Source organism: Phyllobates terribilis, unplaced genomic scaffold (genome assembly GCF_046119375.1).
Source record: "Phyllobates terribilis strain yellow unplaced genomic scaffold, ASM4611937v1 Scaffold_681__1_contigs__length_830663, whole genome shotgun sequence".
Taxonomy (NCBI): Eukaryota; Metazoa; Chordata; class Amphibia; order Anura; family Dendrobatidae; genus Phyllobates; species Phyllobates terribilis.
The window spans coordinates 676,291-692,917 of record NW_027363441.1 but is presented as its reverse complement, the minus strand read 5'-3'; positions in this window follow the sequence as shown (position 1 = coordinate 692,917).

The following is a 16,627-nucleotide window of genomic DNA, read 5'->3' as shown; positions in this document are numbered from 1 at the left end:
ATTGCAGGAGATCGTTGGCTTCAGCTGGAATGGGCGTGATGGTAAGTAGAGTTTAATTTAGAACAATAAAGAATTGTGTGTTTATTTCAATTAAAGGACTTTATTCTGGGTGTTTGTGTTTTTTTTTTTTAACTTTGACTATGGGGTTAGTAATGGGGGTGTCTTATAGACGCCTCTCCATTACTAACCTGGGCTTGATGTCAGCTGGCATTATAAGATGACATCAACCCCAAACCTATTACCCCACTGCCACCGCTACAGGGCAGTGGAAAGAGCGAGGCTAAGTGCCAGAATTGGCGCATCCTATGGATGCGCCATTTCTGGGGCGGCTGACGGCTGGTGTTTCTAGCCTGGGAGGGGGCCAATATTCATGGAACCCTTCCTGGGCTATTAATATCAGCCCCCATCTGTCTGCCTAGCCTTTGCTAGCTATTAAATTAGGGGGGACCCCACGTCATTTTTTTTGGGGGGTCCCCCATTTTAATAGCTAGTAAAGGCTAGGTATTCCGCTGGGGGCTGATATTAGTAGCCTGGGAAGCTCCGTGGGTATTACCCCCTTCCCAGGCTTCAAACATCTGCCCCAGCTGTCTGCTTAACCTCCGCTAGAGACTAAAATTAAGGGGAACCCCACGCCAATTTTTTTTTAAATAAATCCTTATTTTAACACTAAATGACAAGTACAGTAATCAACACTGTCACTGTACTTCATATATATGTGACTGACATTTTTCTATCTATCTAATCTATGTGTGAAGCTCTATTCTTTCTGTTGTAAATTGTCGGGTAAAGGTGTATGCCGCTGATGAATTGCCGGCTTTTCGCATAATACATTCTACATTATTCTTAGTTGTTTTACTTCATGTAGAATTAACCTACAAGGAAAGAAAGGGTTTATTTTCATTCCGATATTTGTGTCCCATTGACTTGCATTGGTTTCCGGTATCGGAATCGGCGATATCCGATACTTTTTGGGTATCGGTCCGATCCAATCCGATACGATATTTCCTGATATCGGAAGGTATCGCTCAACACTACTGATAAGTCCAAATTTGAGATCTTTCGTTCCAACCACTGTGACTTTGTGCGACGCAGAAAAGGTGAACGGATGGACTCTACATGCCTGGTTCCCACCGTGAAGCATGGAGAAGGAGGTGTGATGGTGTGGGGGTGCTTTGCTGGTGACACTGTTGGGGATTTATTCAAAATTTAAGGCATACTGAACCAGCATGGCTACCACAGCATCTTGCAGCGGCATGCTATTCCATCCGGTTTGCGTTTAGTTGGACCATCATTTATTTTTCAACAGGACAATGACCCCAAACACACCTCCAGGCTGTGTAAGGGCTATTTGACCAAGAGGGAGAGTGATGGGGTGCTACGCCAGATGACCTGGCCTCCACAGTCACCAGACCTGAACCCAATCGAGATGGTTTGGGGTGAGCTGGACCGCAGAGTGAAGGCAAAAGGGCCAACAAGTGCTAAGCATCTCTGGGAACTCCTTCAAGATTGTTAGAAGACCATTTCCCGTGACTACTGTACCTCTTGAAGCTCATCAAGAGAATGCCAAGAGTGTGCAAAGCAGTCATCAAAGCAAAAGGTGGCTACTTTGAAGAACCTAGAATATAAGACATATTTTCAGTTGTTTCACACTTTTTTGTTAAGTATATAATTCCACATTTGTTAATTCATACTTTTGATGCCTTCAGTGTGAATGTACAATTTTCAGAGTCATGAAAATACAGAAAAATCTTTAAATAAACTTTTGGTCTGTACTGTATATATAATATAATGCTACATGTCTCCCTCTGTCTGAAGCCTTTAAAGACTTGGCAAGTGCTACATGCCTGCGCAGTCTGGCTCTAGACAGAAGAACCTATTACGTTACAGGTAAGAGGAGTGTATGGCGCCGGAGATTGCGGTATGCGTAGACACTGAACACATACCGCGATCTCCGGCGCCATACTTACCTGACCGGGAGCGGCGTTTCTCTTCTCGCCGGAGACCAGGGCAGGAGTGAAGGTGTTGGAATCGGCACATGTGCATAACTCTATCCGGCGCCATTTTACTGAAGACATATTTGCAGTGTGTCTTCAGTAAAATGGCGTTGAACAGCACGGTATGGTCACGCGCGTACTCTGGCGCCGCACTGCTCCCCCGGCAGAACAGGATACAGTAGCACTGGAGCACAGGGAAGAAAGGTGAGTATGTGTTTATTTTTTTGTATGTGTGCACCGTGAAAGGGATGAGGGGTGCCATACATACCAGGAATGGGGTGTGACGGGTACCATACATACCAGGAAAGGGGTGTGAGGGGTACCATACATACCAGGAAAGGGGTGTGAGGGGACCATGCATACCAGGATTGGGGGATGAGGGGTACAATGCATACCAGGATTTGGGGGGTGACTGAACCATGAAAACCAGGATTGGGGGGTGAGGGGTGCCATACATACCAGGATTGGGGGGTGAGGGGTGCCATACATACCAGGATTGGGGGGTGAGGGGTGCCATACATACCAGGACTTGGGGGGTGACTGAACCATGAAAACCAGGATTGGGGGGTGAGGGGTGCCATACATACCAGGATTGGTGGGTGAGTGGTGCCATACATACCAGGATTGGGGGGTGAGGGGTACCATGCATACCAGGATAGGAAAGTGGGGTTCCATGCATACCAGAATAGGGATGAGGGGTACCATGCATACCAGGATTGGGGGATGAGGGGACCATGCATACCAGGATTGGGGGATGAGGGGACCATGCATACCAGGATTGGGGGATGAGGAGGCCATACATACCAGGATTGGGGATGAGAGAGTCATGCATACCAGGATTGGGGATGAGAGAGCCATGCATACCAGGATGGGGGATGAGGAGGCCATACATACCAGGATTGGGGGATGAGGGGTACCATACATACCCGGATTGGGATGAGGGGTGCCATGTATACCAAGATGAGGGGTACCATAAATACAAGAATAGGAATGAGGGGTACCATGCATACCAGGATGAGGGATGGGTTGCCATGCATACCAGGATGAGGGGTAACATACATAACAGGATAGGGATGAGGTGCACCATAAATACCAAGATGAGGGATGGGGTGCCATGCACATCAGGAAGAGGGATTGAGTGCCATACATACCAGGATTGGCGAATGAGCAGTGCCATACATACCAGGATGAGAGATGGGGTGCCATGCATACCGGATTGGGATGAGGGGGTGCCATGCATACCCGGATTGGGGTGAGGGGTGCCATGCATACCCGGATTGGGGATGAGGGGACAGGATGGGGGCAGCACAAATACCAGGATGGGGGGCAGCACATACCAGCATGGGAGACCATATACCAATAAAAATGCTCGCCACCCGGGCGTAGAACAGGTTCAATAGCTAGTGTGTGTGTGTGCGTGTGTGTGTATATATATATATATATATATATATATATATTTATAACATGGTTGCCAAAAATAAAAAATCCTAGTGATTGCACAGATACGTAGCACAATGTGAATGTTAATCTATATAATTGACATTAACTAAGGGGAAATGTAAGCGTCTGTAAAACTACTAAAAGGATATCTTCATAGTGTGACAAAGTCTCTGGTAGTGTGTCAGAAGGGAGGTATGTGTCGCTGAGACTCTTAGACTCAGTGATGTGAAAACATGCAAGTTCTCATGCACAAGTAGGTGCAGAGAGAGTTAATAGAACGATATTTACAAGGGAATGTTTTCAGTGGATAACGAAAGTGTAGGGAGGAACGTTATCCACCTTCATTCCAATTAGGGGAGTGTCTGGGCTTTAAATAGTCAGCCCTGACACTCAGGTGTGTTCAGTACCTGGGGAAACTTTGTTCTAGGAAGGAGCTAGCACATGCTGTGATGAACCTGTGTGTAGCTAATTGTGAGTGGCCAGACCTTGGCCGAGATAAGGACTCTGCTGAAAGTTCTGAAAGTTTTGCATTTAGTTTTGTCTCTTTAGCTGAATGGGCTGTGTTTTTATTTATGGACTCAAGGGTAGTTTATGACTGCTAAATAAACTAACCTGAGAATTTAAAGAGACAGTATCTTGTGTTTTACCTACGCATACAGCCGAGCTTGTCGCTATACCACAATAGACTCACAAGCCCAAGTGGGTACACATATATAGTATATAATATTGAGCTCTATAAGGAATCTCCTATAAAATAAAACATCCAAAATGGATGTTTTGGGGGCCCCTGATGAAGCAAGGACGAAAGGTACATTGGTGCACATAGGATTCTTTATAGAGCTTAATATTATATACTATATATGTGTACTCACTTGGGCTTGTGAGTGTAAGAAGCTATCTTCTTAGTAGTTCTAAAGAGACTTACATTTCCCCTTGGTTATTGTCAACTATATAGATTAACATGCACATTGTGCTACATATGCGTGCAATCATTAGGATTTTTTTTGGCAACCATGTTATAGGCATATATCTAATATATATAATTGTCTTATCCCGTCAACCTGTCTGTCTGTCTGTCCAGAAAATCCCGCGTCGCTGATTGGTCCGCGACGCGGATGGCGGCCGTTAGCGGCTCATCTGCTGCACGGAGGTCAGCGGCGATGCAGCCGGGATATGACCGGCAGCGCCGCTGACCTCCATGCGGCTACCGTCGGGAGATCAGCGGCTAGGACTGCTGATCTCCCGACGGTAAGTGTGAAGGGAGGACCGGGGAGCGGCGCCGCCGGTCGGGATACTTCTGCTGCGAGCAGCCGGTCATCTCCCGCAGCGCCGCTCCCCGGTCCTCACTAATACAATTCGCTGATTGGTCGCGGCCAATCAGCGATATTGGCGCCAAATTTAAAACCGCTGTGCTGATTGCGCCTGGTCGGCCGCATACATATTCTAGAATACCCGATGCGTTTGAATCGGGCCACCATCTAGTATATATATATATATTCACTAATGTCTCTATATATGTGATACTCATGAGTTGGTGACTTGGGGTCCTCCAATGTTATACTCTGTAGAATTGTCTTTTAATTTTTGCAATATTTATTTTAGCATCAATAAGCACCTATTGGTTTATTTTGGTGGTATCTACAGTCATATACATGTATATACATACAGCAATATATATACTGTATAAGATCTGATGTCTGTAGTCACAGTATGTCAGCAATGTACAGTATGTACTTTATTGTGCACTGACATTAGATCATATATGCCCTGGACTGATCCTGCACCGACTACCAGACATCACATTGTATAGATGGCAGTATAGATATAATCTGTGACGTCCTGTACAGGGCCGGCTCCAGGTTTTCGTAGGCTCAAAAGAGTCTCAGTGGCCCCTTTAACACATACCACAATTCATGATGCACAGATAAGGCGGAGAAATATAGATATAGTACAATGCCAAAGATTTCACTTACCTTATTTTTCGGACTATAAGACGCACTTTTTTCCCTCCAAAATGTTAGCTACGCTGTGTGCCGGCTATGAAGGAGAGTGAAGTCACTGCTCCCCGCGCACACAGTCCCGGCATGGGGAGCAGTGACTTCTGGCAGCTGATCTCTCCTTGTGAGCCACGCATGGCAGTCATATCATGCGCGGCTCACATGGAGAGATCAGTGCGGGCAGACAGGACGCAGCGCTGGAGGAAAGAAGAAAGGTGAGTATCAGTGTTTTTTTTTTTTTTTTTTATGTGCAGCATGATGGGGATTAGGGGGACCATGCATACCAGGATAAGGATTAGGGGCACCATGCATACCAGGATAAGGATTAGGGGGACCATGCATACCAGGATAAGGATGAGGGGGCCATACATACCAGGGTAACGCTGAGGGGCCATACATACCAGAGTAAGGCTGAGGGGGCCATACATACCAGGGTAAGGCTGAGGGGGCCATACATACCAGGGTAACGCTGAGGGGGCCATACATACCAGGGTAACGCTGAGGGGGCAATGTGCAGCATGATGGGGATTAGAGGTGCCATACATACCAGGACAGGGATGAGGGGTGCCATGCATACCGGGATAGGGATGAGGGGTGCCATGCATACCGGGATAGGGATGAGGGGTGCCATGCATACCGGGATAGGGATGAGGGGTGCCATGCATACCGGGATAGGGATGAGGGGTGCCATGCATACCGGGATAGGGATGAGGGGTGCCATGCATACCGGGATAGGGATGAGGGGTGCCATGCATACCAGGATGGGGATGGGGACTACGTATAAAAGGGGGGGGGGCATGTATACCAGGATGGGGGATATTGTCAGAATTGGGGGACATTACCCCTATACCAGTGTCAGCAGAAGACCCCCTCCCCCTTAAAAGTGCATCATGAACACATTTTTGGCTTAAATGTTTTTATTTTCCTCCTTTAAAACCTAGGTGCGTCTTATGGTCCGGTGCATCTTATAGTCCGAAAAATACGGTACTTCATACATTACATGAGTGATATCTATTGTAAATTCTATAATAGCTCAGAAACCGGCGAATCCTCACAGTGCATGGGACGTGTCATGGGGGGATTCAAAAGTTTTCATTTTAGACTGTACATTATAGTCCTCCATACAGTATTATGGGCACCACATAGTCCTCCATACAGTATTATGGACACCACATAGTCCTCCGTACAGTATTATGGGCACTACATAGTACTCCATACAGTATTATGGGCACTACATAGTACTCCATAGAGTATTATGGGCACCACATAGTCCTCTATACAGAATGGGCTCCATACTGAATAATGGACCCCATATAATGTTCCATACAGAATAATAGGCCCCATATAATGCTCTATACAGAATAATGAACCCCATATAATGCTCATTACACCATAATTGACCCCATATATTACTCCATGCAGAATAATGGGCGTCATGAAATATGCCATACAGAATAATGGGCCCCATATAATGCTCCATAGAGAATGGGCCCCATATAATGCACCATAGAGAATGGGCCCCATATAATGCTCCATAGAGAATGGGCCCCATATAATGCTCCATAGAGAATGGGTCCCATATAATGCTCCATAGAGAATGGGCTCGATCCATAAAAAAATAAATAAAATACTCACCTCTCCTCATACCCTGCTGGCTACAGGTCCTGTCTCTTCAACACTGAGACGTCACAGAGTCAGAAGACGCAGAGGAGACTGGACCTGCGGCCAGCAGGGTATGAGGAGAGGTGAATATTTCAAACACCGTAAAGCACGGGGGGGGGGGGGGGTTTCCCGGCCCCCCCAACTCACAGGCCCAATAGAGTTCCAGTGTCCCCAACTGTGAGTGGGCCCCCCCCCTCTTGCCCAGGGCCCTGGCACTTGCCCTGGTGCAATGGGTGGTTATGCCGGCTCTGGCCCTGTAGCTGGTGCAGGATCAGTCTGGGGCAGGGGTCTGTATAGTAAGGTCTGAAGTGTCTCTATCTCAGGTCCGATGTGATTTGAACATTCATACAGATCGAGAGCCGATGATCTCACACTGACAGCACGACCCCAACCTGCTTGAAGGGTCCATCTGCTACAATAAATCTTTCTGATCCTCAGCAGAGCGACCATAGATAACATTCAGGATCTGGCCCTGGACTTGTCAGGAGGTGAGCAGCATCCTGCCACTTCCACACTCTACAAAAAGTATAAATCTCCTGTCCTGACCACTATCCGGAGCTCAGGCTAAGGCCACGGCCCCACTAGCAGTATTTGGTCAGTATATTTTCTCAGGAGTGGGAGCCAAAACCAGGTCAGTAACAATCAGAGGAAAGGTATAATAAAAACAAGTCACCAATTCTGCATTTATCACCAACTCCTGGTTTTGTCTCCCACTCCTGTGAAAAAATACTGACCGAATACTGACCAAATACTGATAGTGGGGTCGTGGCCTTACAAGAATCAAAGATGTCTGCCCTCTCGTACTGCTCAGCGGCTGAAGCTTCTCTCCGGCAGGCATAAGAACGTGGCCTGTGCCGGCTGTTCTGGGCTGCAGATGCCCAGCTGGCACATGTACACAATGAAAGATACAGGGCCGCCCTGCAGTCTGTAAAGAAGCAGCTGCTTGGCCACCGGCTTGGAGGGCATGTGCCCCTCTGGCCCACCTCGCCCCTGGTCAATATGATACCATCTTTTTCATTAGTTGGTGAGGTTAGAAGAAATTTCACTCCAAGACAGTGGATTTTGTACTTTATTCCAGTATATTTATACATAGAAAACATGGCAATGAAAAACAAGTAGATGCACGTGCATAAAAATGTCCCAACATTAATTAAAAAAACCTTTAAGATACAGATAATACTTGTATACAAAAATATTAACACATTCTCAAATTGTATATAAAGTGCACAAAAGTCAATAGCCCTGACATATAGTGTACACAGGGTCCCCCACATGGTATACACAAAATACAATGTCATCCAGGAAATAACAAAACATAACAAATACATTTAATCTATTCTGAAATCCCATGTCTATACAAGATAATTATATGTAAAATTCTACAGTGTGAAAGAAATGAGCTAGAGACTACTACATGGTGATGATGCCTACAAACAAGATAATGCCCAGCTAATGCTGTAAATGATACAAATATTACCAGTCACCCAATTAGACACATGAGGTCCAGGCAAGTGATTTTCTACAGTTCATTGACCTCTATGATGACATCTAATATTTTCAATCATTTATACAGCGGGGTACATTGGGCCTCATTAATAAATCTGCTCACTAGAGAACTAGTTACCCATACTAACCAATTAGAGCTCAGCTAAGGTTGTTTTAACTGACCTGGAAAAGTAAAAGCTGTTCTGTGATTGGCTGGGATAAGTAAAAAGGCTGTTTTAATAAATGATTCCCAATGTACCAAGCCCCGCCATAAATGTTATTGATTACAGTAGGGGCCACAATATCCCATGTGTATAGTCATCACATTCATCTTATTGTCAGCGGTTACCTTGGGACATGCTATATTGAAATGTAAGATGATATCAGTGGGGTCCATGAGGCAGAGCAGTGTGTGATACGTGTGACATTTCCTAATATCGAGCAATCAATACTGTACCTTGGTCTGGAATGCAAAGTCTGCGTGGACAAGGAAGGGGCTCCCAGATGCCAGCTGTAAAACCCGTCGCTCCACCATCACACGCTCATCACCGTCAGCAAGCAGGGCTCTTTTGCCGATGATCTTAACAGCAAAATGTTTGCGGGTAGATGAATCTTCCGCCATAACATCCCCGGCCAAGCACTTGATGGAATAATAATCTCCTCTTGATGGTATCAGAGACTGTGCTTTTGGAGCTGGTTGGCCGAACACCGCTGCTTCCTTCAGCTTCTTCAGCCTTCTGCTTTAGATCCATGGGTTTCTGTCCTAATGTAATCCTTCTTCTTTTCTTCTCCTTTTTGTCCCCTGATGAGATGAAGATGGCTCCTCTCTTCTTGGCTCCCATCTTCTGACTTTCTACCTTCTCCTTTTCTTCCACTTCTTCTTTCTTCTGGACTGGTTGTTTTGTCCTGTTGACTGAAGACTTCCTCTCATCATCAGATGTGTCATGGGAAGGTCTTAGTCTCTTCGCTCCTTCTCTCCTCACCACGTTCTCCTCTACTTCTTCTTTCTTCTGGACTGGTGGTTTTGTCCTGTTGACTGAAGACTTCCTCTCATCATCAGATGTGTCATGGGAAGGTCTTCGTGTCTTCACTCTTTCTCTGCTCACCACAATCTCCTCCTCTTTTATATCCATATTATTGCTTTGCTTAGAGTTAGCCGACATCTGCTCCACTGTTGTTGGTCAATTCCAACTGTCACTTTCAACTGTCACTCAGTGCATTTCATATGGAATCATCATGCATGCACCACCACTGGTCATGTGATCAGCATCTGACCAATGATATTTAAGAGATAAATGAACATTAGCTGAGATTAAATATTCAGGTAATATTCAGATATTCTGTGGAACACAAGGTGCCACATTTACTAATAGTAATAGAACTGCACTAAGTCGCCAATTTAATTTACATTGTTACTACAGAGCATCAGATGAATGTAATATAATAAATATTAGCAAGATGTATGATTTCCATCCACTCTACGTATCAAAGAAATACAGATATACTATCTTTTTATATAGAGATGTAGCAGAAGCCATCCTGATTGTTTGCAGCATGCTATGGTGATAGAGAAGCATGCATGACTGTGCCATGCAAATGGTGAGGAGCACCAAAATGGGACATATGATTCACGTAGCCAGGGGCGTAATGTCCGCGGTCACAGTGGCAGTCACTGCGACCGGGCCCAGGGGGGGTTGGGGCTTGTAAACGCCAGCAGAAATTTCAACAGGATGTGTGTATCGCAGTGCACAGTCGCTTCGGGTCCGTGCGTGACAAATCAGGGGCGGGCTGGGGCGGGGGCAGAGCCGGACTGGGGTGTCTGGGGCCCACCAGGGACATTGACTCCAGGGGCCCACCCACCCTTCAGCTATTTGCAAATACCTGTTAGCCGTTATACCCATTATACTGGTGTCTCCTGCCCATCACTGTGCGCTCACCAGAACTGCGATGTACAATTACTGTAGTTTGCATTAAAGGGCTTTTATTGGTGAAAACAAGTTCTCAGCGATGCACAGGTTGGGAAGGGGATCACTTATTTATTGGTGGAATCCGCACTGTCAGAAGATTGTGGCACTTTGACTATTTGGTGAGATTTTTACCTCAGTATTTATAAGACAAAACCAGGAGTGGAGCAATCCGAGGTCATGTTTTATGCATTTCTCACCCACTCCTGGTTTTGTCTTATAAATACAGAGGTGAAAATCTCACTAAATGCCAACTTGCTTTCTCTGGTGATCCTCTGTAACTGCATCTCTGCTGCTGTGTAATAGTCACAGGGCAGGGAGGGGTTAAACATCCAAGTATTTAATATCTATTGGAAATAAAGAGGTTTCCCCTTATTGATATCAGATAAAACAAATGACCAACCACAATCCACTCTACCAAGACCAATATTACCAGATAGAAGGCAGAAATACCACCACACCATGACCAGATCACATATTACCACCACATAGTGCCCAAATAATGCCACATACAAGGCACAAATACCGCCAAACCATGACCAAAGCACATAATATCACCACATAGTGATCAAATGCTACCAGATACAAGGTATAAATACTGACACACCATGAGACCACATATTACCACCACATAGTGACTGAATAATACCACATAGAAGGGACAAATATCGTCATGTCATGACCAAAGCACATAATGCCACCACATAGTGACAAATAATGCTAAAATAATAAAAATATAAAAAAGCTCAGTATATTGGGTCAGTGTACAGGTTATACAGTGATCACCAGTGACATTATGCACAGGAGCTCTGTATATAGTGTACAGGTTATACAGTCATCACCAGTGACATTATACACAGAAGCTCTGTATATAGTGTCAGTGTACAGGTAATGCAATGATCACCATTGATATTATACACAGGAGCTCTGTATATAGTGTACAGGTAATACAGTGATCACCAGTGACATTATACACAGGAGCTCTGTATATAGTGTCAGTGTACAGGTAATACAGTGATCACCAGTGACATTATGCACAGGAGCTCTGTATATAGTGTCAGTGTGTGTGTATAGGTAATACACATACTCACCAGTGATGTCTCTAGGTGAAGTTCTTTATCTGCAGACCGATATATCACATCTTCTATGCAGGACTTATCTCTGCAGAAAATAACATAGTTAGCTATAACTGATCACTTCGAGAGCACAAGCCACACTTTTCCCAAGATTTCTACACTGCATGAAATGACAAAATGCAACATAGTGCCGCACTACACAGTAAAAATAAAACACAAAATACATTTAGGGACTCCATCTTTAATAAAAAAAAAACATCATGAGAGATCAGAGATTATGGGGCCCAGTCAGGGATCGTACATAGAAATCATGTGGCCCAGTCAGGGGAGTATACAGAAATCATGGGGCCAATCAGGTTAGGGGTGTACATAGAGATCATGGGGCCCAGTCAGCGGCGTACATAGAGATCATGGGGCCCAGTCAGCGGCGTACATAGAGATCATGGGGCCAATCAGGTTAGGGGTGTACATAGAGATCATGGACCCCCTCAGCGGCGTACATAGAGATCATGGGGCCCAGTCAGCGGAGTACATAGAGATCATGGGGCCCAGTCAGCGGCGTACATAGAGATCATGGGGCCCAGTCAGCGGTGTACATAGAGATCATGGGGCCCAGTCAGCGGCGTACAAAGAGATCATGGGGCCCAGTCAGCGGCGTACATAGAGATCATGGGGCCGAGTCAGCGGCGTACATAGAGATCATGGGGCCCAGTCAGGGATCGTACATAGAGATCATGGGGCCCAGTCAGGGATCGCACATAGAGATCATGGGGCCGTATGAGGTGAGGCTCTCACCTCCTCAGGGAGCTCTCACAGGACATCACAGGCCTTAGTATGAAGCAATACTAGAAGACTTGTGGTATTGCTTCATACTAAGGCCTGTGATGCCCTGTGGGAGCTCCTGAGGGCACCATACTGGGGAGGTGAGATCCTCACTTGGCAGTAGTAGGAGCAGCATCTCCATAGTGTGGCATTCACATCACACTACATGCTGCGCTGTACAGGACTCCCAGCCGGCAGCAGGACAGATGAGGAGGTAACTGGGACCAGCGCCGGACTGGAGTACATGGGGCCCACCAGGAAAAAATCAATCTTGGGGCCCACCAGCACCATGCAGTTACCGTATATAGGAATAACATAAGTCCACAAACTCTTTCAAAATGAATCAACTTTATTAACCAATAAATCTCTGCTGCTGTGTAGTAGTCACAACACAGGGAGAGGTTAAACATCCAAGTATTTAATATGTATTGCAAATAAAGAATGTTCCCATTCTTAATATCCGAAAAACAAATGACTGACAACCATCCACTATACCTAGACTAATAATACCATATAGAAGAGAGAAATACCGCCACACCATGACCAGAACACATACCACCACATAGTGATCAAATACTACCAAGTACAAGGTATATATACTGCCACACCATGATAAGACCACATATTAGCACAACATAGTGACTGTCTGAATAATACCACATACAAGGGACAAATACCGCCACGCCATGACCATGGCACATAATGGCACCAGATAGTGACTGATAATGAAAATGTAAAAAAGCTCTGTATATAGAGTCAGTGTACAGATAATGTAGAGATTATCAGTGACATTATACACAGGAGCTCTGTGTATAGTGTCAGTGTAGAGGTAATACAGTGATCATCAGTGACATTATACACAGGAGCTCTGTATATAGTGTCAGTGTACAGGTAATACAGTGATCACCAGTGACATTATACACAGGAGCTGTGTATATAGTGTATAGGTAATACAGTGATCACCAGTGACATTATACATAGGAGCTCTGTATATAGTGTCAGTGTACAGGAAATACAGGGATCACCAGTGACATTATACACAGGAGCTCTGTATATAGTGTCAGTGTACAGGTAATATAGTGATCACCAGTGACATTATGCATAGGAGCTCTGTATATAGTGTCAGTGTACAGGTAATATAGTGATCACCAGTGACATTATGCACAGGAGCTCTGTATATGGTGTCAGTGTACAGGTAATATAGTGATCACCAGTGACATTATACACAGGAGCTCTGTATATAGTGTCAGTGTACAGGTAATATAGTGATCACCAGTGACATTATACACAGGAGCTCTGTGTATGGTGTCAGTGTACAGGTAATACAGGGATCACCAGTGACATTATGCACAGCTCTGTATATAGTGTCAGTGTGTGTGTGTATAGGAAATACAGGGATCACTAGTGACATTATACACAGGAGCAATGTATATAGTGTCAGTGTACAGGTAATACAGTGATCACCAGTGACATTATGCACAGGAGCTCTGTATATAGTGTCAGTGTGTGTGTGTATAGGTAATACACATACTCACCAGTGATGTCTCTAGGTGAAGTTCTTTAACTGCAGACCGATATATCATATCTTCTATACAGGACTTATCTCTGCAGAAAATAACCTAGTTAGCTATAACTGATCACTTCCAGAGCACAATCCACACTTTTCCCAAGATTTCTACACTGCATGAAATGACAAAAAAAGAAACATAGCACTGCACTACACAGTAACAGTGCTCCAGTGTCATTCTGTGCCTGCTCATCTGTCAGCAGACATATTTGTCTGATGGCAAAGATCTAAGAGAGATGAAGACAGAAGACCTATGGATTCCGCTGGGAGTGAGGATTTTTCTTTATTAAAGATGGAGTCCCTAAATGTGTTTTATTTTTAATAATAAAAAAAAAAAATTCTGTCTTTTTTTTTTCTGTTTACTAGAAATTGATGGTGGCTATGTCTAATTTGGCGTGAAACCATGAATTTCGGGCTTAGTACCAGCTGATAAGGCAAAGATGGCCTGGTACTAACCCTATTATTACCCAGGTTGCCACTCACCACCAGGGCCGCTGGAAGAGCCGGGTAAAGCACCTGGAAATGGTGCCATGATGAATGCGCCATTTTCAGGGGTGGCTGTGGGCTGCGATTTTCAGCGTGGAGGGCCAAGAACGCATGGGCCTTACCATGCTGCGAATCCCAGCCCCCAGCCAGTCACAGACGCCCATTCTCTGTGTCAGCGTCTGTGATTGGCTGTTGGGACTGTCACACATATAGAAGTGTGAAAATAAATAAATAATAAAACAAAAATGACATAGCACTCTGCAGAAATTTTGATTCTCAGCGCAGATAGAGGTGGCAGCCCGTAGCTGTCTGCTTTATCTGCCTGGTTTTACCTTGACTGGCGATCAAAAGTCAGGAAAGCCCAATGTTTTTTTTAAATTATTTAAAAAAATAATTAAAAAAAAAAAATGCGTGGGCTCCCGCCATATTTTGATCGGGGGGGCTGGGGGCTGGGATTCTCAGCATGGTAAGGCCCAAGCATTCTGGGCCCCCCACGCTGAAAATGGCAGCCTGCAGCCACCCCTGGAATTGGCGCATTCATCGTAGCGCCATTTCCAGGCACTTTATCCGGCTCTTCCAATGGCCCTGGTGGGGGGTGGCACGCTGGGTAATAATGGGGTTAATACCAGCTTTGTATTATCAGCTGGAACTAAGCCTGAAATTCATGGAGTCACGCCAAACTAGACATGGCCACCATGAATTTCCAGTAAACAGAAAAAAACACAACACAGAATTTTTTTTTTTATAAAAATAAAACACAAAACACATGTAGGGACTCCATCTTTAATTAAAAACAAAATCCTCGCTCTGACGTAATCCACGGATCTTCTGTCTCCAGCTCTGCTACATCTTTGCCATCAGACAAATATGCCTGCTGACAGAGATGAGCAGGCACAGAATGACACTGGAGCACAGTTGTCAGAGAAGTGCTCAGCTGGCCTCCAGCCGCCGACCATGTTTTCCTGTGCGTTGCAAATAATGCACACTTTCAAACACATGCCTATTTTTGCTATGCAAGTCTACAGTACATTGCGTCTGCGCTGATTTACAACGGATGCGTTGTAACGCACAGCATAAACGCAATGATAACCCAGCCTAACAGCAGCGAGAAGGGGAGACGGAGCCCTGGAGACCGCCTAGTCAGTCTACTGCTGGTACTATCATGCCCATTGCCCAGTATGTACTGCCAGCCTCTGTGGTATTAGCATTCAAGCTCACATGGCATGTCCTGCCAGCCAGCCACTGGTGTTAGTACTAGCATGATAGTACCACACCACCAGTGGCTGGGTAATGGGCATGCATGATGGTACCACCAGTGGCTGGCAGGACATGCTGGGCATGATTCATGCCTAGTATGTCCTGCCAGCCTCCTTGGTACTATCAGGCCCACCCACTATGTCCTGCCAGCCCCTGGTAATAGTACATGCTGCTGGGCATAGTACCAGTAACCAGAGGCTGGCAGCAGGACATGCTGGGCAATGGGCATGATGATAATCATGCCCATTGCCCAGTAGTATTTACTGCCAGCCTCGGCCAGGGGTCCTCCCAGTCACCCCTCTGCTTCCTGCTTTTCATACTGACGCGTCGAGATGAGCTGCAGCCGCTGCCTGGAGCGACGCCGGGTCCATACGCCACAGCGCGCACAGGAAGCAGTCCCAGGGCGATGACGTCATCACACTGAGACTGACCTCCTGCGCACGCGCCGGCAGTGTCGCGCTGCGCAGAGGAGGCAGAGGGCCCATCACTAATCATATCGGCAGTGCTGCGAACCGGGGGGGGCTCTGTTCTCTGTACAGGGCCCAGAGGGGTAGGGGGCGGGGTCATCGGGACCCGGGGGTTTTCCCGATCCTCCGGTGGGCCAGTCCGCCCCTGCAGAGGGGCATATGTATACATGCAGGTCGGCCACATCCCAGTGGTGCAGACACATCCACACTGCACCCTGTATACTTGTGCACTGCCGTCTGCTGCAGTGGTAGGAGCCGCCTGAATGCATCTTCTTCCTGCCGGAGAGGAGCTTGTGGGCCTGTGCGGTGAGGAGGTGGACGCTGCGCACCTCCTGAGAAGTATATGGCACTCCATGTATCTGTGCACATAGTATACCACTCTAGTGTATAGCAGAAAGGAGACATCGACC